The sequence below is a fragment of the Palaemon carinicauda genome, chromosome 14, assembly GCF_036898095.1.
Source record: "Palaemon carinicauda isolate YSFRI2023 chromosome 14, ASM3689809v2, whole genome shotgun sequence".
Classification (NCBI taxonomy): domain Eukaryota; kingdom Metazoa; phylum Arthropoda; class Malacostraca; order Decapoda; family Palaemonidae; genus Palaemon; species Palaemon carinicauda.
In genome coordinates this window covers 15,125,079-15,150,078 of record NC_090738.1, presented here as the reverse complement: position 1 = coordinate 15,150,078, position 25,000 = coordinate 15,125,079, and the positions used below count along the sequence as shown (strand labels likewise).

At 40.4% G+C, this 25,000-nt stretch overlaps 1 long non-coding RNA gene across 1 annotated transcript in view; it reads left to right on the top strand.

Moving 5' to 3' along the window:
- The window catches only part of LOC137653441 (uncharacterized), a 38,278-nt gene that overhangs the window by 9,145 nt on the left and 4,133 nt on the right, over positions 1-25,000 (top strand). The window contains exon 2 of the long non-coding RNA XR_011046481.1: positions 2,507-2,606. This is a non-coding gene — a long non-coding RNA (uncharacterized lncRNA). The remainder of the gene's footprint in view (positions 1-2,506; positions 2,607-25,000) is intronic.

Below are 25,000 nucleotides of genomic sequence, written 5' to 3'. Positions count from 1 at the left end.
GAGCTTCAAACGACGGCGACAAGAGTCGATTAAAGGTTCCATGTGACTTCCTGACTCCCATCTATCATGTGGCTCACGTTAAAACTGCATATTTTAAGTAGGGTGTCGCAAATAGAGTTCAATCTTTTTATTAATGTTTGACAGCCATTACACACTCCTTTGTAATTTCGAAGCCGAGTACGGAATGCGTAGGTGACTTTCTCTGTGATGTTTATTCGGTTCATTTTTGCGCATGAACTTTGAGATATATTATTTATGAGTCTACATTAAAGGAAATGTTATATGTACATGTTTAGGGATTTAATTTTTCCTTCCTGTTATTACATTGTTTGAAACTTTTATTTTACCCTTGTGCTTGATAATTTGAATCTTGTTCTTCGGTTCGCAGTGTATTATTATTATTATTATTATTATTATTATTATTATTATTATTATTATTATTAATAGTAATAATGATGATAATGATGATGGCAATCGATGTGATCAAATGTGGCGTCCAATTTTTGGTCACTTGAAGTGTTATGATATTACATTCAATTTTTATTTATGTTTGAGTAGTTTCTTTGTATTTCTGGGCTTTGGTTTCATCGTCCCTAGTCATTCTGTCATTGCATTTCTTATTGTGTGAATATATTCACACACATACATTATATATATATATATATATATATATATATATATATAAAGAGAGAGAGAGAGAGAGAGAGAGAGAGAGAGAGAGAGAGAGAGAGAGAGAGAGAGAGAGAGAGAGAGGGATGAACTGGATTGGTAACAGGAAATTAGCTAACCTAGAGTATGCTGACGACGCTGTCCTTATTGGCAGAACTCTACAGGATTTGCAATGCTTGCTTACCAGAATGCATGGAATATCACATGAGGTTGGCCTCAAGATAAACAGAAGAAAGACAGAGATGATGAGAACGGAATATGCAATGGAAGATGAAATATCATTAGAAGGAGAAAGGATTAAATATTTAGGAACTATGTTCTCTAATGCAAGGTTGGCCAGGGCACTAACTACCCGTTTAGATATTACTGCCTGAGAGTTATTGTATCCTTTGGCTGGCCAGATAGTACTACATTGGATCCTTCTCTCTGGTCACAGCATATTTTTCTTTTGCCCTCACATGCACCGAATTGTCTGGCCTATTCCTTCTTCTCTGTCTTCATACATCTGACAATCTGGAGATTGTCAAACAATTCTTCTTCGCGTTAACTACTGCAATGTAATTGTTCAGTGGCTAGACTCTTTAGCTATGGTAAGGATCTCTTCTAGGAGAAGGACACTCCAAAATCAAACCATTATTCCCTAGTCTTGGGTAGTGCCATAGCCTCTTCCACTGTCTTCGGTTAGTGTTTTCTTGCTTGAAGGTACACTCGGGTATGCTATTCTGTCTTGCTTTTCTAACTCTTGTTTTTTTTTCTTTTTGAAGTTTTATAGTTTATATATGAAAAATCCAATCTACTGTTGTTGCTTTCCTTAAAATATTTTATTTTGATTGTTCATTACTTCTCTTGTAGTTTATTTCTTTCTTTTCTTTCCACTCTTGGCTATTTTGCCTTGTAACCTATGGGGATAATTTTAGCATCCTGCTTTTCCAATCAGGGTTGTAGCTTAGCTTGTAATAATAATAATAATAATAACAATAATAATAATGATAATAATAATTGCTTTTAATATAAGATTGTAAAAAGCAAATCTGACAATTGCTGGGTAAGTAAAATTTGGAAATCAAATCGCCTGAAATTATATATATAAAAATCAGGCTATATCAGTTTTTCTAGATTTGAGAACAAAGCCCTCAGAAAGTTATTCGGAGTTTAATGGCAGGACACGATTAGAAAGGAAACTATGAGAGAGATTACTCTAGTGCCATATGTGGATGAGATCATGGTGACGGGTAGATGGAGATGATTTGGGCACGCTCTTCGCACTTCTTAAGATTGTTTAGTTCATCAAACTTTTAACTGGGCTCCACAAGGCCTTAGGATAGTTGGAAGACCTTGGCCTACATGGGTGAGGAGAGAGAGAGAGAGAGAGAGAGAGAGACGTCTATTTATGCATTTTTCACGTGGCGCTTGCTTGTCAATGTGTAGGTAGATCACATAGGGTTATGCTTATTTTTGAAGGTTTGTATGTTTAAGGAGGTCGAGTGCTTCAACCAAGTGAGCTGTTCTACTGTTTTCACATTTTTTTTCTATTGCGTTTTTCAATGAAGAGTAGCGTTTTATATATTGATTTCTAAAACACATCTAGTTGAAGTTAGCTCATTGTCATTAACACCAGTTTTAGTTTTATTGTTTTTTTTTTATAACGCGCTACTTGTGTGATATTAATTTTCATTGACGGTCTCTCTCTCTCTCTCTCTCTCTCTCTCTCTCTCTCTCTCTCTCTCTCTCTCTCTCTCTCTCTCTCTCTCTCTCTCTGTGATTTGTTGATGGTTGTTGAATCCTCATTTCCATTCTATAAATATATATTTGTGGAACTGAATTTTATTTATTACAGAACTTGCCGACGAAGAGGTCGTTCATCCCTCAAGTCCACTGAGAACTCTATCAACATAGGAAGCGAATCTTCTGTGTATGACATCCTCCGACAATTCAAAGTGAGTAAGATGAGAAATAGCTTTGCCATTCTTGCCTGTCAATTCAGCATTGACTTTAAAATATATCGGGTCTGTTTCGATTTCAATTAGGCAAAATTAATCTATATGAAGACAGTCTTTTTAGAACTATTGAACTTTCTATCCTTAGGAAAAGGTTATATTTTCCTTTATTTTGCTGATATGTATTTTTCACCTTATGGTATTCAAGTAGATGTCTGGTATTCTACATTGCAAGATAAATACCTGAGAATTATTGAATTTCTAATCCGGAATATCAATCTCTGTGCTGTTATTCAAACCCATGAGTACCACTGTTTTATTTTATTTTATTTCTTATTTTTTTAAGGGGGTGGGTGGGTTGGTGTCAATCCTGTCTCCATTTCTTATTCAATTTTCTCAAGACCATACCCTCCTTCTTGTGCCACTAGATGCTGTATATATATTTTATCTAAAATCTTGGCTTACCTTACGTAAAGTTGATATTGTAGTGTCCTTGAAGTTTTCCCCGCCGAGACCAAATTCTGGAATTATGTTTATAGTCAAGTTAACTCGTCGGAACTTGAGAAGCTCCAGGTAGTTGATGTGAGCCTTTCAATAGTATTAATTTTCCGTACCTGACTGCTTTTCCAATTTAAGTTTAGATCTTGCTAGTAACAACATCTACAATGATAAGAGGGATTATAGTAATTTGAGCGAATAAAAAGGATGTTAATCTTGATTGATCTTGAGAGAACGGAGCTTATTTGGAGTGAGGGTAAATTGCCGGCATTATAGTCATTAAGAATGGGTATTGGACTTGACTTGAGTTAACGAAAGTGAGCATTAAGCTTGCTTTAGAGTGAGCAAGAGAGTACGATAAAGCTGATTTGTATTTGTGGTAGAGATACAGATTACCAACCACGATTTTGGAGAGAGCTTAATTTTGGATGTACAATCACGTTCATAAGTGGAGATGCTGTGTACTTTTATTTTCGGACAGATTGTCAACCTAAAAAGCAACATCCTGCAACTACAGCAGCTTGGGCTGCAAGTTCCCGTGAAGTGGCCGTCTTAAAGGGACATGTTATCTTTCAAACTATTGTAGTGGCTCACTTGTAATTTATGACTGTTTTTATTAAAAGAAAAAAGATTTAAAGGAAAAACTAAAATGATACAAATACTTCCTTGATTACATATGGTTCCAATTGTCAAGCACTCGTTAAGAATAAAATCTCAACACTAGGTCTATTGGTGTGAACATTTTCTTTTAGGCATGAGCCTACTTATTGATGAAAATATATTTTATATGGGAATAATTAAGGATCAAAGGAATAAAGGCACAATAATTCACTTTAGCAATGATCTGGTTATCCCGCTCTCGATTAGTGCATCGGGGTCGTCCTTTTCTAGGCCCATTCTTGGGGTTCTGTCTACGTTGAAATGATTGATCCATGTGATAACTGTTATCCGACATCTATTTGATTTATGACTAATTTCGATGGGGAGGATGTTATTTCTATGCATTTCTATCATAACTCTCCGTATAGCTACTGAAGTTTCCTGCGTTTCAGCTCTAGAATATATTTGATATATCCTATGATGCTCCATCATCGAATGTCACCGAATGTCAACTGACAAGTTACAGCATTGTTTCACGAAGGTTTTTTTTTTTTTAGGTATGCCAGCCTTTCTGAGCCTGGGAGGCAAATTTTCTTGTGTTATTGTTTAGGAATATTGTGTCTGATTAACAGTCCGGATTTTATCGTTTACATTTCAGAATGTTTCGTTTTCGTTTTATCGAGAATAGTGAGATTTTTACCAAAGAAGATTTTTTTTTTCATTTTATATTAGATATATTCTTGATATATGTACTGATTTGGTCATATACTTCGAACAGAGTTTATAAAACAATAGAAATAATTCTTTTCACTTGTGAACGACAATTATAGTACACAGTGTCGTCTCTTAAGGACGTGATCGTACAAGAGGTTGATTTGCGTAAAAGTGAGTGTTAAGCCTGATTTTATGGAGTATTGTTGAACACCCCAAACCTGTTTTGATTGATTCCTGAATTAGATATAAGTGAACAAAGGTGAACATCAAACCTGGTGAGTTATTATGAGAAAATACTAAGCCGAGCTTCAATAAGGGTTGAGATAAAAGCGTAAATTGAGTGATTAAAGTTAAACCCAAAGTCTGATTCACAGTGAACAAGAGAGAGCACTATGACTGGTATGATTTTATAACAAATGGGGTCTAAGCCTCATTTGCATCATTTAGTTGACTAGGATTGAGCACTAAGCCTGGTTTGGGTAACCAAGATTGAACACTGCTGATTTGTTATGGGTTGGAGCGACTGCTGCATTTGATTTGGGTTGGCAAAAGTGACTAGCCCACTGGATGTGATTTAAAGTGAACTTCAGAGAGCAGTGTCATGATTTCAAGAAGCACATTAGGGTTGTAGTGGCCTATTGGAATCCTCCCTACCTAGCGTTCTGCCAGACTGGGGTTCGATTTCCGCTCAAGCTCGATTGTTAATTGTAATGTCTGCAACCTCGCCATCTTGGCATCTTTGTGAACTGAGGATGGGGAGTTTGGGGGAGAGTATAGGTCTACCTGTTTAGTCATTAGCAGGCATTGTCTGGCCCTTTCTGGTCATAGCTTAAGTGGAGAGGGGCTTGGGCACTAATATGTATATATGGTCAGTCTCTAGGGCATTTTCCTGCTAGCTAGGGTAGTGTCACTCCCTTGCCTTTGCCTTTCATGAGTGGCCTTTAAACCTTTTGAATACAGGAAGCCTGATTTGAGGGAAAAAGAGTAAATATTAGAATTCATTTGAGGTAACAGAGGTGAATACTAGGTTTGATGTAGAGTAAACAGAGTAACTCCCTGAATAATTACAAGATTATTTTGTAGAATGTGGCGTGAAGAGGCCAAACCTGATGAATGAGAGCTAGTAGAGGTGGTGAAAATGGCAAAAAAAGGAGATATGACAAATTTCAGTAATACCGAGGCATCACACTTACGTCAGTTGTCATGAAAATATATAGTATGCTCATTCTAAAGAGACTAGAGAGAAAGATTGATGAAAAGCTGAGAGATGAACAAGCAGGTTTTCGAAAAGGTAGAAGTTATACTGACCAAATTTTCATTTTAAGACTTGGTACAGCAATGTGTAGAATATAGAAATGCACTTTAGATGGCATTCGTGGACTATGAAAAAGCCTTTGATATTGTGCACTGGCCAATTTTTGTCGAGAGTCCTTTTTTATTATGGAGTTCCTCCTAAATATATAAATTTGATTAAGTCTGTCCGTGAGCATAGTAAGTGCAATGTTAGTGGTAGTGGAGTCCTATGAAATGAATTTCCAGTGAACAGCGGAGTACTCCAAGTGAATGTGCTGTCACCCATGTTGTTAATTCTTCTCATGGATATTTTATGGCATAGAACAGTTTAAGATGGTGGAGAATGATTGGACTAGATTGGTAACAGGAAATAGCTGACGTAGAGTATGCTGATGACACTGTCCTGATTGGATTAGATTGGTAACAGGAAATAGCTGACGTAGAGTATGCTGATGACACTGTCTTTATTAGAAGAACACCACAGGACTTGTAAAGCTTGCTTACCAGAATGCATGAAATATCACAGGAGGTTGGACTAATCAGAAGAAAGAGATAATGAGAACGGAATATGCAATGGAAGATGAAATATCATTTGAAGGAGAAAGGATTAATGTAATGGAATCATTTAAATAATTAGGTACTATGATCTCTAGTACAGGATCTTTAGAATTGGAGTTTAAAAAATTAACGAAAGATTGAAAAAAGCAAATCAGACAATTACTAGGCTAAGTAAAATGTGGAAATCAAATCGCCTGAAGTTACATATAAAAATCAGGCTATATATCAGTTTAGTGAGATCGGTGTTACTGTACGGACTTGAGTCGTGGAATGACAATGAAACAATATCCAACAGATTTTGTAGATTTGAGAACAATGCCCTCAGAAGATTATTGGGGATTGAATGGCAGGAAAGAATTAGCATTAAAGCTATAAGAGATTACTCGAGTGCCATATGTGAATGAGATCATGGTGAGGGGTAGATGGAGGTGGTTTGGGTATGGTCTTCGCACTCCCCAAGAGAGATTAGTTCACCAAACTTGTAAGTGGGCTCGACAAGGCGCTAGAGTTGAAAGACCCAGTCCTACTTGGCTGAGGACTATAAAGCGTTAAGTAGGTGATGATGAATGAAGAAATATTGAATTAAAAGCTCAAGATACAGACCACTGGCGAAATCTAAACGAGATCCTTTGCGTCAATAGGTGCTGGAGGAGATGATGATGATGATCATCATCATGATCATGATCATGATCATGATTATGATGATGATCATGAAAGAAAGGGGACTTTTAAGCATGATTTAATAGGGGAGAGTGGAATACAAAGCCTGATTAAAGAAAGTGGTAGACTTGAATTGAATGGAAAAAGACTGATATTAAATTTAATTTTGAGTGGACAAGAGTGATTACTAATCATAATTTAAGGGAGTAGAGTAATTACATAGCCTGATTTCAGTGGGTAATTGTGAGCATTTAACTTGATTTCAGTAAGCAAAGGTGAGCAATAGGCTGGATTAGAGTGAACAAAGGTAATATCTAATCATGATTTTAGTTATAGTGATCATAAAGCCTGATTTCATCTCTGTTAATTCATAAAAAAAATGTTCTCTCACACACGTGCTACCATTGACTACCAATATTATTTTAGTAAACTTAAAAAAAAAAAATTTCTCGTCTTTTATTCAGTGTAAAATGGGGAATTTTAGTGATATTTTGCAGAAAATGAAGGTCCTTAGAAGGTATTTAACTTTTATAATTTCATCAGAAGAACATGGGAAATCGGTATCTTAGTACAACGGTTAAAAGAAGAGTAAGTTAGGTGGACTGTTTAAATGAGGAAAATGTATTGTTCGCGATTTGAAAAACAAATCGGCACATTTTAAGGATTTTCTGCTGGTAATGAAAATTGGCCATACTTTCGTACATGAATTGGCTGGAAATGTTAATTTTAAATTACAGGAATATTTAAAAATTATATGGTAGTAAGTGAAGGGAATAGGATTTTTTTTTATATACATACGGGAAATTAGATTTATCTAGTTATTATGATAAGAAAGGAATCGAGCAAGACCCTTATATTAATGGAAATAAACTTATCTAAGCCTTTTGTCTGTTATCGTTGTTATGTATGTATTGTGCCCGGCCTGTGATGGGATTATGTTGTATCAAGTACACAATGTTGCTCTGCATTTTTTTTCTGAGGATTTTGCGATGGATAAACGTGGAGTTCAATACATGCAGTCTGTGTTACATAGAATATATATATATATATATATATATATATATATATATATATATGTGTGTGTGTGTACATATATATATATATATATATATATATATATATATATATATATATATATATATATATATATACACACTGTATGACCATATAATAGTATTTAAATGAAGGAATAGTGACAACATGAGGTTAGAAGTTCAATGACACTCTTTTCACTTGGGGTTGGAGCTTTTCCACTTAAAGTTGCAGCTTGCTTTGTAATAATAATGATGATAACAATACAAGTATATCATTGAAAGCATCTCATTGAATCATATGTTCTTCTTACTCTTTATAGTGTCTATTCTTCCAAGCATCGAATCATGCCCCCACTTATTTTTTACTTTTATATTTTCCTCGATTGTTGTATTGATCATATCTCGAAAATAGCAGGAATATAATATTATTATTCAAAGTACTACTTAGGTTGATACTGTTGTCAATCAAAGAATTACCGCGTTATCTGTCGTGAAAAACTGAAAGAAAGATCATACATTTTACACAAGATAAAATAGAAATATAAGAATTTTTGAGCTTAATTTTGCATTATTAGAAGAGAATTAGCGTTGCCTAAGACGAAGTAGGAACATGAACGCCGTAACTTCGAGGAACTGAAGACATAAATCACGTTGATTTTGGCGAAGTTAGGCTGATTAATAGCTGCTGAAACTGAACAACTTGAAATGATTCTAAGTAAACCAAGATTGGAAAGTTGAGTCTGACTGTCCTTACATCCCATGTGTATATTTTCACCTTTTTATGTCTGTATAATAAAAAGAACTAATGATCGTCATTTTAGTATGGGCTCGGTAATCATAAGTTTGTACCACACATATTTCTTACTCGCTCTTACACTGTAACGGTTTTGCTTTATATTTTATTAGTCACTCTTCTCTGCACTGTTGATAAACCAACCTGTATAAATCTGATAGCTCATGTTTAATTTTGTTTGAATTTTTGTGACGTTTTTGCTTGTAAGTCGTAATATTTAAGCTCGATATCGGTTTCATAAAGTTTAGTTGCATTAATTTCGCCTCTCAGTTACAGCTTACCGGCTCGCTCGCACAATTGGTAACCACAGGAGGATTCCCTCCCTTCTGCCACCCCCATCTCTGCTGTGCCCTACTGTTTGATGATTTTGCCCACTGAACCTGACTCTTCCACACACGCCGCCTCAATGAAACTGCTGCCATTTGCCAGCGGAGAAGCGTTCGTCTGGTTCCAGCGTGCCGAAGTCCAGTTTCGCATTAAGGCGTGACTCTTGCATGTAGTAAAGCTGACTATGACCTCACAGCGATCGCCTCGGACACGTTCCTAGAATTCTCCGATTTGATTTGCGAACAAGGGGACACCTAAATAGTGCGCAAAGCCCTCAAAACATACCTCCTGTAGAAATACTCTCCATCGCCAGCCACCTGTATAGCTAAGTTTTTTCAACTCTCTCAACGACTGTTGGGGAACCAAAAGGCCTCGTTCACCCTTGGGGAAATGACCAGTATTGCTCTCCTGCAACCTGCCATAGACAGCTCTTCTCGTGAAATAAATTTATTTCGTGCCCTTTTGGGTACGGCACCTACCTGCACTTATATGCGCTGCCATCCCCAATGTCGATATTTTGCCGATGAAGAACCTGATAACCAAAGTCGATGTCCTTATGGAGAGCCACTTCACCACCTTCAAGATCTCCATCAATGCCTCCACTCCTGATGAAGAGGACAACTATTCAACATTGATCGAAGCTGATTTGAATGTGGTAGGACACAGATGCCCACCCTGTGATGTGCCTGAGGGGTGACAAAGCCACCCACCTCCCACATATACCACCCCTCGTTTATGCCCCAAACAACGACCTCTCCAGCCACTTAGTGATGCCCATCAGCTGCAGTTATGCTACTACCACTCCAGATTTGGGGCTGCTGCGAAGAAATGTACGAATGGATGTCAATGGCCAGAAAAGTGCAAGTAGGCCATCGCTTGTGGTGGTGGCTTTCCCTATCCCTGATCTTTTCTATTTACATGTTGCTGGTACGGGTGTGATAGTCTAAGTCTGCCGTCGTGCACCTAGTAGCTGCCAACAGATCTACCGATTTCCATCTGGTAGCTGCCAAGAGATCTGCTATGCCTACCCACGGATATGAAACCTTTACTTTGTCTTTTGTAAGCACCAAATATAATTGGAAATTTCTCGTTGCTGATGTCACATTGCCAATCCTTGGTGCGGATTTCCTCTCATATTTCCACTTCTTGGTTGATGTCACACACCGATGGTTAGTCAACTCGGATTTGTACCACTCAACACCTCTCCAACCGGCCGTCCCGACTTCACTCTCCACTTCACCGCTCCCACGGATGCCTACGCCCATCTTCTCATGTCGTACCCGGAAGTTTTCCGTCCAGAACTTTGTGAAATGCCCACGGTTTCCGCCAAACACGGTATTTATCACCATATCAAGACAACAGGGCCCCCATTGTTTGCCAGATTCAGGCGTCTGGTACCGGATCGTTTGGCAGCCGCTAAACAAATGTTTACTGAAATTGAAGAAATGGCTCTCTGCCAAAAGGCCTCAAACCGATGGTCATCATCCTACACATCTTCCTGCAGAAAGATTGCTCTCTGCGTCCATGTGTGGATTATGGTAGTTTGCACATGTAGACAGAACTGGATCACTAGTCCCTTTCAAACATTGCCAACGTGGACTCTTACTTCCACAAAGCAAAGGTTTACTTCACGCTCCACCTCCTGAAGGGTTATTATCTAGTGCCCATGAACCCAGAAGACGTCTCCAAAACTGCCATCACCACCCCTTTTGGTACATACACCTTCAGTTACTGTTGTTTGCGCTTCGTAATGCTGGGACCACTTTTCAACGCCTCATGGATGGCATCTTAAGGGACCTCCCAGCTGTGTATGTTACGTGGACGATATACTTGTGTTCTCTTCCTCCAAAGAGGAATACCTCCGTCACCCACCCATCATGCTCGACCGCCTACCCTACACCCTACAACAAAACGGCCTTGTAGTCTGGTACAATAAGTGTACCTTTGGCGCCAATGAATTATCGTTCATAGGGCACCGCATCACACTTTAAGGAGTCCACCACTTCCGTGAGAAGGTAGCTGTTCAGAACTTCCCCACGCCCTTGACCGTCAAAGCACTGCAAGAATTCTTGGGCTTGATCATCTATTAATACTGTTTCTTGCCATCCATCTCTGCCACTCTTGCACCAGTCTATGCCTCCCTTAAAGGCAAACCAAAAGACCTGAAGTGGGGACCCCTTCAAGCACACCCTTCTGCTACTCAATGAATGCCCTATCAACCGCTGCTGCATCTCTCCTTCTCTCCACTGATTACAGCGACTTCACTATTGGTGCAGTACTCGAGCAGGTGGTCAACGGCTTGCCCCGCCCATTGGCCTTCTTCAGTAGAAAACTGTCTAAGGAGGAATCCGGCTACTCTACCTTTTACCGTGAATTGCTGGCAGCGCACTTGGCTCTCCGTTACTTTTGCCACTTCTTGGAAGGTACGCCCTTCGTTATTTGCCTTGCCACATGCCTCTGGTGCACGCCTTCACTTGACAGTCCGACGCCTGGTCTGCTCGTCAACGCCGACATATCTCTGTCTTGGCTAAATACAATTGCACTCTTCCACACATCCCTGGGAAAATGAACCCTGTTGCTGGTGCCCTACCAAGAAACACATTGCCCACCCTTCACCTGGGATTGGATTTCAACACATGGGCAGAAGCCCAATGAAAATATCCAGAGTACCAATCATGTAGGACATCCTGCACATCCTCCCGTTGGGAAGACGTCCCCCTCGACGACTCCAACGCCATCCTCTTTTGTGACATCAGTACTGGTAGACCTAGACTGTTGATGCCTGCTTCCATGCACCAACAGGTTTTTGATTTCATTCATGGCCTTTCACATCCCTTGTGACGATCTAATGCACAGCTACTGGAGATGAAGTTCATTTGGCACAGCATTACTAAGGATGTTAGGGATTGGGTCTGCGCCTGTACTTTATGCCAAACTTCAAAAGTACATCAACACAGATTCAGGAGTGGGCACCTTTTCTCAACCTAAGCGTCATTTTGTCCACATTCAGGTCAACGTAGTGAGTCACCTAACCACATAACAAGGACATCATTACTTGTTTACGGTCATTGACCACTCCAATTGGCGCGAAGCCATTCCATTTCAAACTGCAACGTCCGCCTTATTTACATCTGCCTTATTCTCAGATTGGATAGTGAGTTTTGATATCCTTGAGCATATTACTTCTGACTTGCGTACCACTTTCACATCTCCATTGTGAACATCATTAGCTAATCTCCTCGGAATCACCCTACATCAGGCAAGAGCATACAGCCCTGCTACCAATAGGATAGTTGAATGTTTTCATCCCACCCTCAAAGCAGATGTGATGTCCTGCTGCAAAGACTCCAATTGGTTTACCCAGTTTCCCTTGGTCCTCCTGGGACTAATGACCACCACTAAAGACGAACTGAATGACTCGGCAGCTGAAATGCCAAATTTTTTCCGTCTGTAATTTCATCGAACAATTCCTAGCGCCTATGTCACATTGTGGGAAAATTTACTCCATGCTGCCAGACTTGCAAAATCCAGCTAAGTAACACATACCGACAAATCTGCACTCGGCAATGCCTGTTTTTGTGCGCAATGACTTTAGCAAGTCACTGCTAATGCCCAGCTACATAGGGCCTTTCCTCGTGATCCGTTGTATGCCGAGGGCTTTCTTCATTAACATTCGTGGCAAAGAAGACTGGGTCTCCATTGATAGCCTAAAACAGTCATATTTCCTGCCAGATGACCCACCTACAGTACCCTTCTCGAGAGCAAGGTGCCGTATTTCACACGTATGTAATTTTTACGGGGGAGCCAAGTACCGTATGTGTTTCATACACGTTCATACACTGTAATGGTTTGGCTTTTTACCTTATCACTCGCTTTTCCCTGCACTGTTAACAGACTAACTTGTATAAACCTGATAGCTAATGATTAATTTTGTTTGAATTTTTGTGAAATTCTTACTTACAAGCCCTGGTATTTAAACTCTATGTCTGTTTAATAAATTTTTGTTGCATTCACCTTGCCTCTCAGTTACAAGCTAATGGCTCTTTCACACAAATTCATTGCCGAGAGCTGAGCAAAAGCAATCTCCCCTATAATAATAAAGAGCAAGTGTTGGATATATATATATATATATATATATATATATATATATACATATATATATATATATATTATATATATATATACATATTTATTTGCCTTAGATTTTTTGGGGGAGACCCTCTTAATGAGAGAATGCCATGATGAAGTCATTGAGCTTCAGCACGGCATATCATTCCCCTGCTGAAGTTTGGTGACAGGCAAGAGGGCTCTCGAACTTGGGGAAATTGCTCCCCCAGTTCGAATTTAAATTTCTCTCTCTCATCTTCATCTTCCTCTTAATATTGCTTCGACCATCTCCTAATTATATAAACTTTTTTTCGTGTTACTGCCCCAACTCTATGAGAAAAATTTCCCTTATTATATATGTGTATATATTATGTAGATATATATTCATTTATTTATTTTTTTTTTTTTTTGGCTTGGATATTTCTACATCCATTTCAGCCGCTGGCGTGGATGTTTCTACATCCGTTATTGTTGCCTGCTTCGATGAATGGGAGGAGGTGTGACGGTTGGGAGGTATTTGAATTCAGTGCTATATGTGAGAGTATTGGATGATATCAGTCATCCCGAAGATGGTTTGGACCATTTTGGCGGAACTATTCTCAAGTGTTGGGTCTTCGGAATCCAGGGGGATCCAGTGCTTGGGGTAGGACTCTCGGATTTTGGCCAGAAGCCCATCATTACAGATATGGGGAGGATGATTCCATAGTTTCTTGGTCTCAGTCCTAACAAGCGGCTTCAGCTTACACCTGTGCCTCAGTTTCTGTTTTGGTGCTATCCTTCGTGTAGGGTATGGAGTGGACCATCTGGGAAGTATACTCTTATTGTGCCGGTAGTGGAGAGTGCAAATTTCCTTTCTGACACGTGATGCCTCAGTATTCTTGAGCAGGTAAATCAAACTCATCTTTTTTGTTATCTCAACACTTATGGATTCTTCAATCAACGTACCCCCATCCCCTGGATACGCTGACTTTCCCCCGGCACTGTTGACGACCTCTGACAAGTCTATTAAGGAAAATTCTGTTGATGACCTCGGAACTGGAAAGGACCATTCTACTGATATTCCAAAATTTAGTAATTTGGGTATCACCATGAAGCTTTGAATCCTTCATATTACCCAAATTCCAATAGAGACGAACTATGATAATCTAGATAAAGCATTTGAGTGCTATGGATGTATAAAAGAAGTAAGGAGGAAACTTAAAGATGATAAATGGGATTCATGGATATCTTACTGTAGTCATGATGAAGCATTTAAAGCAATAAGTAACATGAATAATATTAAAATTAGTAACTTGAATGTTATGGCTGCACTCTGCGATAAGGTACCAAAGGATTTGGATGTAGAAAGGCCTGCTGACTGGTTGGAAAAAGACGGTAATTTAGTTATGCATTCCCAGAAAAAGCCAAAACCACCAATATGGCTTGTAGCTGAATCAAATGGGGTTACAGGGAATTATTTTTAAATATGCAAATTAATTCAGAAAAAAATAGGAACTTTTGCACTGGGAGATATATCTCGTTTTGGAAAAAATAGTTTCCTTATCCATGGCAAATCAATCATACAATCTTCAATACTGTCCAACCTAAATACAACTAATGATGATACTAAGTTAGATGTCAAACTTCAACTAAATTTTAGTTACAGAAGGGGAGTCATTTTTAACAGAGATATGTATGAATTTACAGAGGAGGAGATACTGGCCATGTGTCCACTAAATGTATGGAAAGTTCATGAAGTTCTAGGAACATCAATGATTATACTTACTTTAGGATGCTGATGTACCTTTCCATATTATTATTGAAAATGAAATGATTAAAGTACGACCATTCAAACAGTAGCCACTGCAGTAATTTAATTGTTTTGAATTTGGACACCCGTCTAAAGTTTGCAAAAATGAGAAAATATGTGGTATTTGGTCCAAATCTTACTATGGAGAATGTGGACTTGGAGGGAGATGTTTAAATTGCAACTGGAATCATAAATCCGCAGAAAAGAGCTGCGAGCTGTATAGGTTGGAAGAAGCTGCCCTTATCAAATCTAATTTAGAACATATAAGTGTGGGGCATGCCAAGAGACTATTGAATAAATCATATAGCTATGCAAAGGCATTAAAATCAAACCCACCTATTCTTGCCAATAGCTCTAGAAAAAGAAATATACCATCTGATAAAATGCTGAATGATAAGATAAGCATATTACCTCCTGAGGCTTTACCATGGTGTATTAACACTAGGGCATTGCCCGTCTCTATACAGCCTTTGTTCCCCATCACAAAAACTAGTACAAACCTCTCTCAGGCCATGTCATTGCCTGATTTGACGGAGGTTCCACCTAAAACCAGCTTACCTGATGCACCCGTAGTGGGAAAGGTGCAAAAACCTACAATCTTACCATCTATTAATCGTAAAAGAGAGTGGGAAAGGTGCAAAAACCTACAATCTTACCATCTTTTAATCGTAAAAGAGAGTGGGAAAGGTGCAAAAACCTACAATCTTACCATCTATTAAACGTAAAAGAGAGAGACCTCCATCTCTCACCCCCTTCATTAGAAACAAAGTTATGACATCAAATAAATTTGATGTTTTGTCTGTTGATGTTTCTAATGAACTGGAAGTTGAATTGAAGAAATCAGAAATTCAAGTTGAGGTCCACCATCCACCTCAACAAATAGATCAAAAGGACACAAAGAAAAAGACAAACATGAAACCCAACATATCAAGACTATCTTTGAAGAAACCTACAGGTAATAATGTTAGATTAAAAACTGCAAATGCGAAGACCTCATCCAAGATGTCTTCCAGAAATAATCCATAGTTTTCTCCTCCATTTTGCAATGGAATTGTCAGGGGTTAAGGGCCAAATATGAAGAACTTAAGCTCCTTATTCATGAACAATCCCCCATAATTGTATGTTTACAGGAAAGTATGCTAGATGCTAACACTCCTTGTCCTCGAGAGTAGGTTAGCTATAGAACACCATATAATCAACAAGCAGGGAGGCATGGCGGAAGTCTCATGTACGTTCGTCGAGATGTTCCCCAAATTCCGTTATCTATTCGTACACCTCTGCAGGCAGGGGTTGTACAGATTGATATAGGGAGAAAATATGCAATATACTCTCTGTATTTGCCTCCAAATGATGACATATCGTATGATAATTTAGTAGAGGTGATTCAACAGCTCCCTCAACCTTTTCTTTTACTTGGAGCTTTGAATGGTAGACATTCTTTTTGGGGTGATGTTTTAGCAACCACCAGGGGCAATATTATATCATCAATTGTGGAAAACGAGGATGCCTGACTCCTTAATACAGGAGAGCCCCCACACTTCCATGTTCAGACAGGTACTTTGTCATGCATTGACATTTCAATTGCAAGCTCTAACTGCCTTCTTGATTTTGATTGGAGGACATTAGATGATTGGCATACTATCGACCAATTGCATTGACATCTTGTTTATGTAAATTCACGGAGGGGATGGTCAATGCAAGACTGATGTGGTACCTTGAAAAGAAGGGTATTTTATCACCTATTCAGTATGGATTCAGAAAAATGCACTCAACAGCTGATGTGTTGATACGACTTGAGTCCTCTATTTGTGAAGCCTATCGCTTCGAAAGAGCACCATGTGACAGTCTTTTATGACCTTGAAAAGGCATATGATACTACATGGAGATATGGTATACTTAAAACATTCAAGAATTTGGATTAAGAGGAGAGCTACCACTGTTTATCCAATAATTTCTTTCCCATAGAGTTTTTCAAGTGAGAGTGGGGGAAACTCTATCAGAGAGTAAATGTCTGGAAGAGGGAGTTCCTCAGGGTAGTGTGCTTAATACCTGTTTGCACTAGCAATTAATGAGATATCCTCTGTCATTCCCTTGGATGTTCTCTCAACACAATTTGTGGATGATCTCTCCATATTATTTGCTGGAGCTAGAATGGCAATGGTTGAGAGAAAACTACAACTTGTAATTGACAAAATTATTCAGTGGGATGATATGAATGGGTTTAAGTTTTCAACAAGCAAAACTACTATTGCCCATTTCTGTCGTATCTGGGGTGTACTTCCAGATCCGGATATATACATGAAAGGTCAACGGATCCCATGTGTAGGTGAAGCTAAATTTTTAGGATGGATTTACGATTCTAGGCTTACATGGGTTCCTCACTTAAAGGCGTTGAAAGCTAAATGTCTTGAGGCTTTGAATCTTTTAAAAATATTGTCTCATACATCATGGGGGCAGACCGTAAAACTATTTTAAAATTTTACAAATCCGTAATTTTTTTCCAAATTTAGTTATGGGTGTGAAATATACTCCTCAGCCACCCCAAGCTGATTAAAGATATTAGATTCAATACATCATGCTGGTATTAGATTGTCCACAGGTGTGTTTAGAACCTCACCTATCTCAAGTCTCCTTGTTGAAGCTATAGAGTTACCTCTAGACCATTACCGAATGTCTTCCATTATTTGGTATTGGTTTAGGTTACAAAGACTCCCTAACTCTCTAGCCTTTCAGACTGCAAGCCTTGTAAAATACTCAACATACTTTTGAGTTGCACCCAAATCTCCTCAACCCTATGGCTTTCAGGTAAAACAATTATTAAACGGCCTTGATATATTTACAGGTAAGGTGCTTCCATTTAATATATAATCAGCCCCTCCGTGGAAATTACCAGATATCTTTTTGGAAATATTTTATTGGTGTTAAAAAAAACATGAATGAATTAGAAGCTAGTTCTCTTTTTTTGGAACATGTTGAAGAACATAGGGAATCAACTTTTATACATACCGATGGCTCCAAATGTGATGCTGGCGTTGGATTTAGAGTATATAGTAGTTCTTTTAACTGTAAAGGTGCACTTCCTTCAATATCTTCCATATTTACTGCTGAATTATATGGCATACTAACCGCTATTGAGAAAATAGCGTTAAAAGAGGAGGGCAATTTTACCATTTATAGTGATTCAAGAAATGTCTTTCAAGCTTTAGAAGGTTTTAATTCTAGTAACCCTTTAGTTTTAAGGATTTCTGTCGTGGCCAGCCAGCAGAAACTCGTGTGTCATCCGAGTGTGACCATTTTCGGGGCATCCCATTATACTTCCAAGGGTATACAACAATTGCAATTTCTCTCATCTTATTTTCGGTTAAAGTATCCCAATGCTTTTGCCAATTGTTAAAAATAGAATTCTTAATTGCTAGTAAAAAATCATTTCAAAGAATGGGATACCTTCTCGATAGCAACACAGCTGCAGCACTCTTTGCCAGTGAATCTGCCTCATTTCCAGAAACACCTACGTGTGCCAGAACCCAGCAAAATCGAACTGTTATACTGTAATATTGCGACGACTGCCTGATACCCTTGACAGTGAGGCATTTGTTGACTGAATGCCCCGCTTACAGCACAGAAAGAAATAGATATCTGTTTGAGTCTTTGGGTGAGGATGGTAGGTTCATCCTTGCCAAGATCCTTGGACATGATGTGTCGTACAATCCTAGTGGTATTTTTAAATTTATATCAAAAGCAGGTCTTCTTAATGCTATTTAACTTTTATATCATATTTAATTTTCTGGCTTTAATTGAATATTCTTTTAATCTTTATTTGTGAAATTACCTTCGATATCGGGATGCCAGAGAACTTCAAATCAGTCATTCATTCAATTTGGGGGGAGAAACTTATCAGGGTGTTGAAGTTAACAGTGATTTTGAATTTATATTTTGTTATCTTGTCAGCAAGAGACCTTGCATAGCCGTGCTTTGTATGTAATTGCAAGGTGCTGAAAAAAAACTTGCCGTGAACTAGTGACATCTGACAATCGAACCGACGCTGCATGTCTTTGACATTTCTTACTTGATCTCTGGGGTATGTTATACTTATCCCTATGTCTTCCTAATTTTCATCAACCCTATATGATAAAGAGTGGCTTGTCTGGCTATGTATATATATATATATATATATATATATATATATATATATATATATACATATATATATATATATGTATATATATGTATATATATATACATATATGTATATATATATATATATATATATATGTATGTATATATATATACATATATATATATATATATATATATATATATATATATATATATATATATATATATACACTGCTCCAAAAGTGTGTCAGTACGATTATCCCCACCATCTCCCTTAACTGAAAGACCAGCAATGCCTGGATCGTATGTTTATTAGCAGACGAGAAATGGATGACCCAGTTTCGATATCATCCAAAACTTGGACATTCATTGATTGGGAATGCCCAGGAGGTTTCTTCACTCTGGAAGGGCTGACGATAATCGTGTGATATGCAGATGATTTTCATTGCAATTGCAGCGTTTGCATAATCAAAAGGATCTGTTCAGTGCAGATGTAAGTTCGTTCAATGCAGGGATCTGATTTAGAGTGTTAATATAGCCGGAAAAGTGATCCCTTTTATCTTTTTAATTAATTAGGATGTTAATTAAATTAGGTTGTTTATTAAACGGGTCGTCTCGTTAGCGCCGGTATTGTAAAACCTGTTTTCACATTTATCGTAGTTTTATCATTATTATCATCACTATTTTGTTGTTGTTTTTTGTTGTTGATGATGTAAATTCACCTTAAAACGTCCAATCAATATTTGCCCGATAAGTAATTTTGCAGTACTCATGATCTATCATAGGCATCGTGCAGTATTTTGCCAAGATTAATATTATTATTATTATTATCATCATCAGTCATTATCATTAGTATCATTATCAGTAGCATCATCATTTTTATTATTATTGACTTGTTGCCATAAGATATTTTAAACCTTACTAGTATTGTTGATTTTTTCGAAAAGGCATTTTTGTATACGAACATCATGAATGTCAACACTTGAAATATATTTCTGTACTTGCCTATGAGACCTTTCACAGTCAGTTGTCTTGAAGATCTATTGAACTTTTGAACCTGAAATGTTTGTCTTGTTAATGAATGCAGTCAACAAACTTGTCTATCTTGAATCGGAATGAGTGAATGTCCATAGGTTGACTGTATGAGGGCGCACTGTTAGCCCAGTGATAGTTATAAAGTGATATATGAAAAAAACAAAATCATCAGAACAGTTCAAGGTGAAGATAAACTTAATTTGGTGACCTTTACTGTAAAGGTTTTCGAATAACGGGGGTTCTGTTAATTTCCAATTTTCTATTCTCTCTCTCTCTCTCTCTCTCTCTCTCTCTCTCTCTCTCTCTCTCTCTCTCTCTCTCTCTCTCTCTCTCTAATTACATATCACAGACTAGTAAATTCAAACCATGTAAATGAGTGAATCTGCAAGATTCATCCTTCAAACCCTGGATTATAATTATGATTTCCCGTGGTTCCCTTTGTGTATATTAGTTCAATCAGCCATATTACCATTAATGACCCACTGGTGACAAAAATGGGTCATGTAAAGGACGAACGCTATGTGTATGGTTTTTATCGGTATATTTTTGGTGTCCCTTGAATGCAAATGTAACTTGGAAAGGGCTACTACTTGTGCAAATTAGAACGACTTACGATTCAGATATGTTGCTATGGTGTGGTGGCTAACAGCCACACATTTATGTATACATACACATATGTTTATACATTGGTATGTACATACAGATATGCATACATGCATATGTATACAAAACATTATATATATATATATATATATATATATATATATATATATATATATATATATATATATTCATATATTTATATATATATTATATATATATTATATACATATATATTATATATATACTGTATGTATATGTATATATATATATATATATGTATGTATATATATGTATATATATATGTATATATATATATATATATATATATTTATTTATTTATTTATATATATATATATATATATATATATATATATGTATTTCCAAAATTTACTTACTAGTGTATGCGATCCATCAAATATGATGGATAAATATTTAGACCAGCAATTCCCCTCCGGGTTTCCGCGGAACACTGGGGCAGCTAATCCCAAACGGGTTTCCATGGAACACTGGGGCAGCCATTCCCAACCTAGATTCCACGGAACACTGGGGCTGCCATTCCCAACCTAGATTCCACGGAACACTGGGGCAGCCATTCCCAACCTAGATTCCACGGAACACTGGGGCTGCCATTCCCAACCTAGATTCCACGGAACACTGGGGCTGCTATTCCCAACCTAGATTCCACGGAACACTGGGGCTGCCATTCCCAACCTAGATTCCACGGAACACTGGGGCAGCCATTCCCAACCTAGATTCCACGGAACACTGGGGCTGCCATTCCCAACCTAGATTCCACGGAACACTGGGGCAGCCATTCCCAACCTAGATTCCACGGAACACTGGGGCTGCCATTCCCAACCTAGATTCCACGGAACACTGGGGCAGCCATTCCCAACCTAGATTCCACGGAACACTGGGGCTGCCATTCCCAACCTAGATTCCACGGAACACTGGGGCTGCCATTCCCAACCTAGATTCCACGGAACACTGGGGCTGCCATTCCCAACCTAGATTCCACGGAACACTGGGGCTGCCATTCCCAACCTAGATTCCACGGAACACTGGGGCAGCCATTCCCAACCTAGATTCCATGGAACACGGGCTGCCATTCCCAACCGCGATTCCGCGGACCAATGATTCAGCCAATCCCTACCTGGATTCCATGGAACACTGGGGCAGCCATTCCCAACCGGGATTCTGCGGAACACTGAGGCAGCTATTCCCTACCTGTATTCCATGGAACAATGGGGCAGCCAATCCCAACCGGGACTCTGCGGAACACTGAGGCAGAGCTATTCCCAACCTGTATTCCACGGACCATTTGGGCAGCCAATCCCAACTGGGATTCCACGGAATACTGGGGCAGCCATTACCAACCGGGATTCTGCGGGAAACTGGGGAAGCCATTCCCAATCTGGATTCCACGGAACATGGTCAGCCATTTCCAACCTGGATTCCACGGAACACTGGGGCAGCCATTCCCAACAGGGATTCCGTGGAACACTGGGACAGCCAATCCCAACAGGGACTACATGGAATACTGGGGCAGCCATTCCCAACTGGGATTCTGCAGAAAACTGGGGCAGCCAATCCCAACCTAGATTCCACAGAACACTGGGGCAGCCATTCCCAATCTCGATTCCGCGGACCACTGAGGCAGCCAATCCTAACCTGGATTCCATGGAACACTTGGGCAGCTATTCCCAACCGGGATTCCACGGGACACTGGGGCAGACATTTCCAACCGGGATTCTGTGGAACAATGAGGCAGCTATTCCCAGCCTGTATTCTACGGAACAATGGGACAGCCATTCTCAACCAGGGTTCCGCGGAACACTATGGCAGTTATTCCCAACTTGTATTCCACGGAACACAGGGGCAGCCAATCCCAACCGGATTCCACGGAATACTGGGGCAGCCATTCCAAACCGGGATTCTGCGGAAAACTGGGGCAGCCAATCCCAACCTAGATTCCACGGAACACTGGGGCAGCCATTCCCAACCTGGATTCCACGGAACACTGGGGCAGCCATTCCCAACAGGGATTCCGCGGAACACTGGGGCAGCCAATCCCAACCGGGTATTCGCAGAACACTGAGGCAGGCATTCCCATTTGGGTTTCCGTGGAACACTGGGGCAGCCGTTCCCAACCGGGATTCTGTGGAATACTGGGCCAGCCATTCTCAACTGGTTTTCCACAGAACACTGGGGCAGCCATTCCCAGCCAGGTTTCCGCGCAACACTGGGGCATCCATTCGCAACCGGGTTTCCGCGCAACACTGTGGCAGCCATTCCCAACTGAATTTCTGTGCAACGCTGGGGAAGCCATTCCCAACTGGGATTACGCGGAACACTGGGGCAGCTAATCTCAACCGGGTTTCCGCTGAACACTGGGGCAGCCATTCCCAAATGGTATTCCCAAGTGGGTTTCCGCTGAAAACTGGGGCAGCTATTTCCAACTGGGTTTCTGTGGAATACTGGGGCTGTCATTCCCAACTGGGTTTCTGTGGAATACTGGGGCAGCCATTCCTAACTGGGTGTGTGGGGAACACTGGGACAGCCATTCCCAACTAGGTTTCCGTGGAACACTGGGGCAGCCATTCCCAACTGGGTTTTTGCGGAACACTTGGTCAGCCATTCCCAAGTGGGTTGCTGCGGAACACTGGGGCAACCATTCCCAACTGGGTTTCTGTGGAACACTGGGGCAGCCATTCCAAACTGGGTTTCTGCAGAACACTGGGGCAGCTATTCCCATCTGGGTTCCTGCTGAACACTGGGGTAGCCATTCCTAACTGGGTTTCTGTGGAACACTGGGGCAGCCATTCCCATCTGGGTTTCTGCTGAACACTGGGGCAGCCATTCCCAACTGGGTTTCTGCTGAACACTGGGGCAGCCATTCCTAACTGGGTTTCTGTGGAACACTGGGGCAGCCATTCCCATCTGGGTTTCCGCTGAACACCGGGGCAGCCATTCCCAACTGGGTTTCTGTGGAACACTGGGGCAGCCATTCCCAACTGGGGTTTCTGCGGAACATTGGGGCAGCCATTCCCAATTGGGTTTCTGCGGAACATTGGGGCAGCCATTCCCATCTGGGTTTCCGCTGAGCACTGGGGCAGCCATTCCCAACTGGGTTTCTGTGGAACACTGGGGCAGGCATTCCCATCTGGGTTTCTGCTGAACACTGGGGCAGCCATTCCCAAAATGGGTTTCTGAGGAACACTGGGGCAGCCATTCGTAACTGGTTTTCTGCGGAACACTGTGGCAGCCATTCCCATCTGGGTTTCCGCTGAACACTGCGGCAGCCATTCCCAACTGAGTTTCTGCGGAATACTAGGGCAGCCATTCCCATCTGGGTTTCCGCTGAACACTGGGGCAGCCATTCCCAACTGGGTCTCTGTGGAACACTGGGGCAGCCATTCCCAACTGGGTTTCTGTAGAACACTGGGGCAGCCATTCTCATCTGGGTGTCCGCTGAACCCTTGGGCCGCCATTCCCAACTTTGTTTCTGTGGAACACTGTAGCAGCCATTCCCAACTGGGTTTCTGCTGAACACTGGGTCAGCCATTCCCAATTGGGTTTCTGCTGACCACTGGGGCAGCCATTCCCATCTGGGTTTCCGCTGAAGATTGGGGCAGCCATTCCCAACTGGGTTTCTGCGGAACACTGGGGCAGCCATTCCCAACTGGGTTTCTGCGGAACATTGGGGCAGCCTTTCCCAATTGGGTTTCCGCTGAACACTGGGGCAGCCATTCCCAACTGGGTTTCTACGGAACACGGGGTCCGCCATTCCCATCTGGGTTTCTGCTGCACACTGGGTCAGCCATTCCCAACTGGGTTTCTGCGGAACACTGGGCCAGCCATTCCCATCTGGGTTTTTGTGGAACACTGGGACAGCCATTCCCATCTGGCTTTCCGCGGACCACTGGGGCAGCCATTCCCAACTGTGTTTCTGCGGAACACTGGGTCAGCCATTCCCATCTGTGTTTCTGCAGAACACTGGGTCAGCCATTCCCATCTGGGTTTCCGCTGAACACTGGGGAAGCCATTCCCAACTGAGTTTCTGCAGAACACTGGGGCAGCCATTCCCAATTGGGTTTCCGCTGAACACTGGGGCAGCCATTCCCAACTGGGTTTCTGCGGAACACTGGGGCCGCCATTCCCAACTGTGTTTCTGCGGAACACTGGGTCAGCCATTCCCAACTGGGTTTCTGCGGAACACTGGGGGCAGCCATTCTCATCTGGGTTTTTATGGAACACTGGGGCTGCC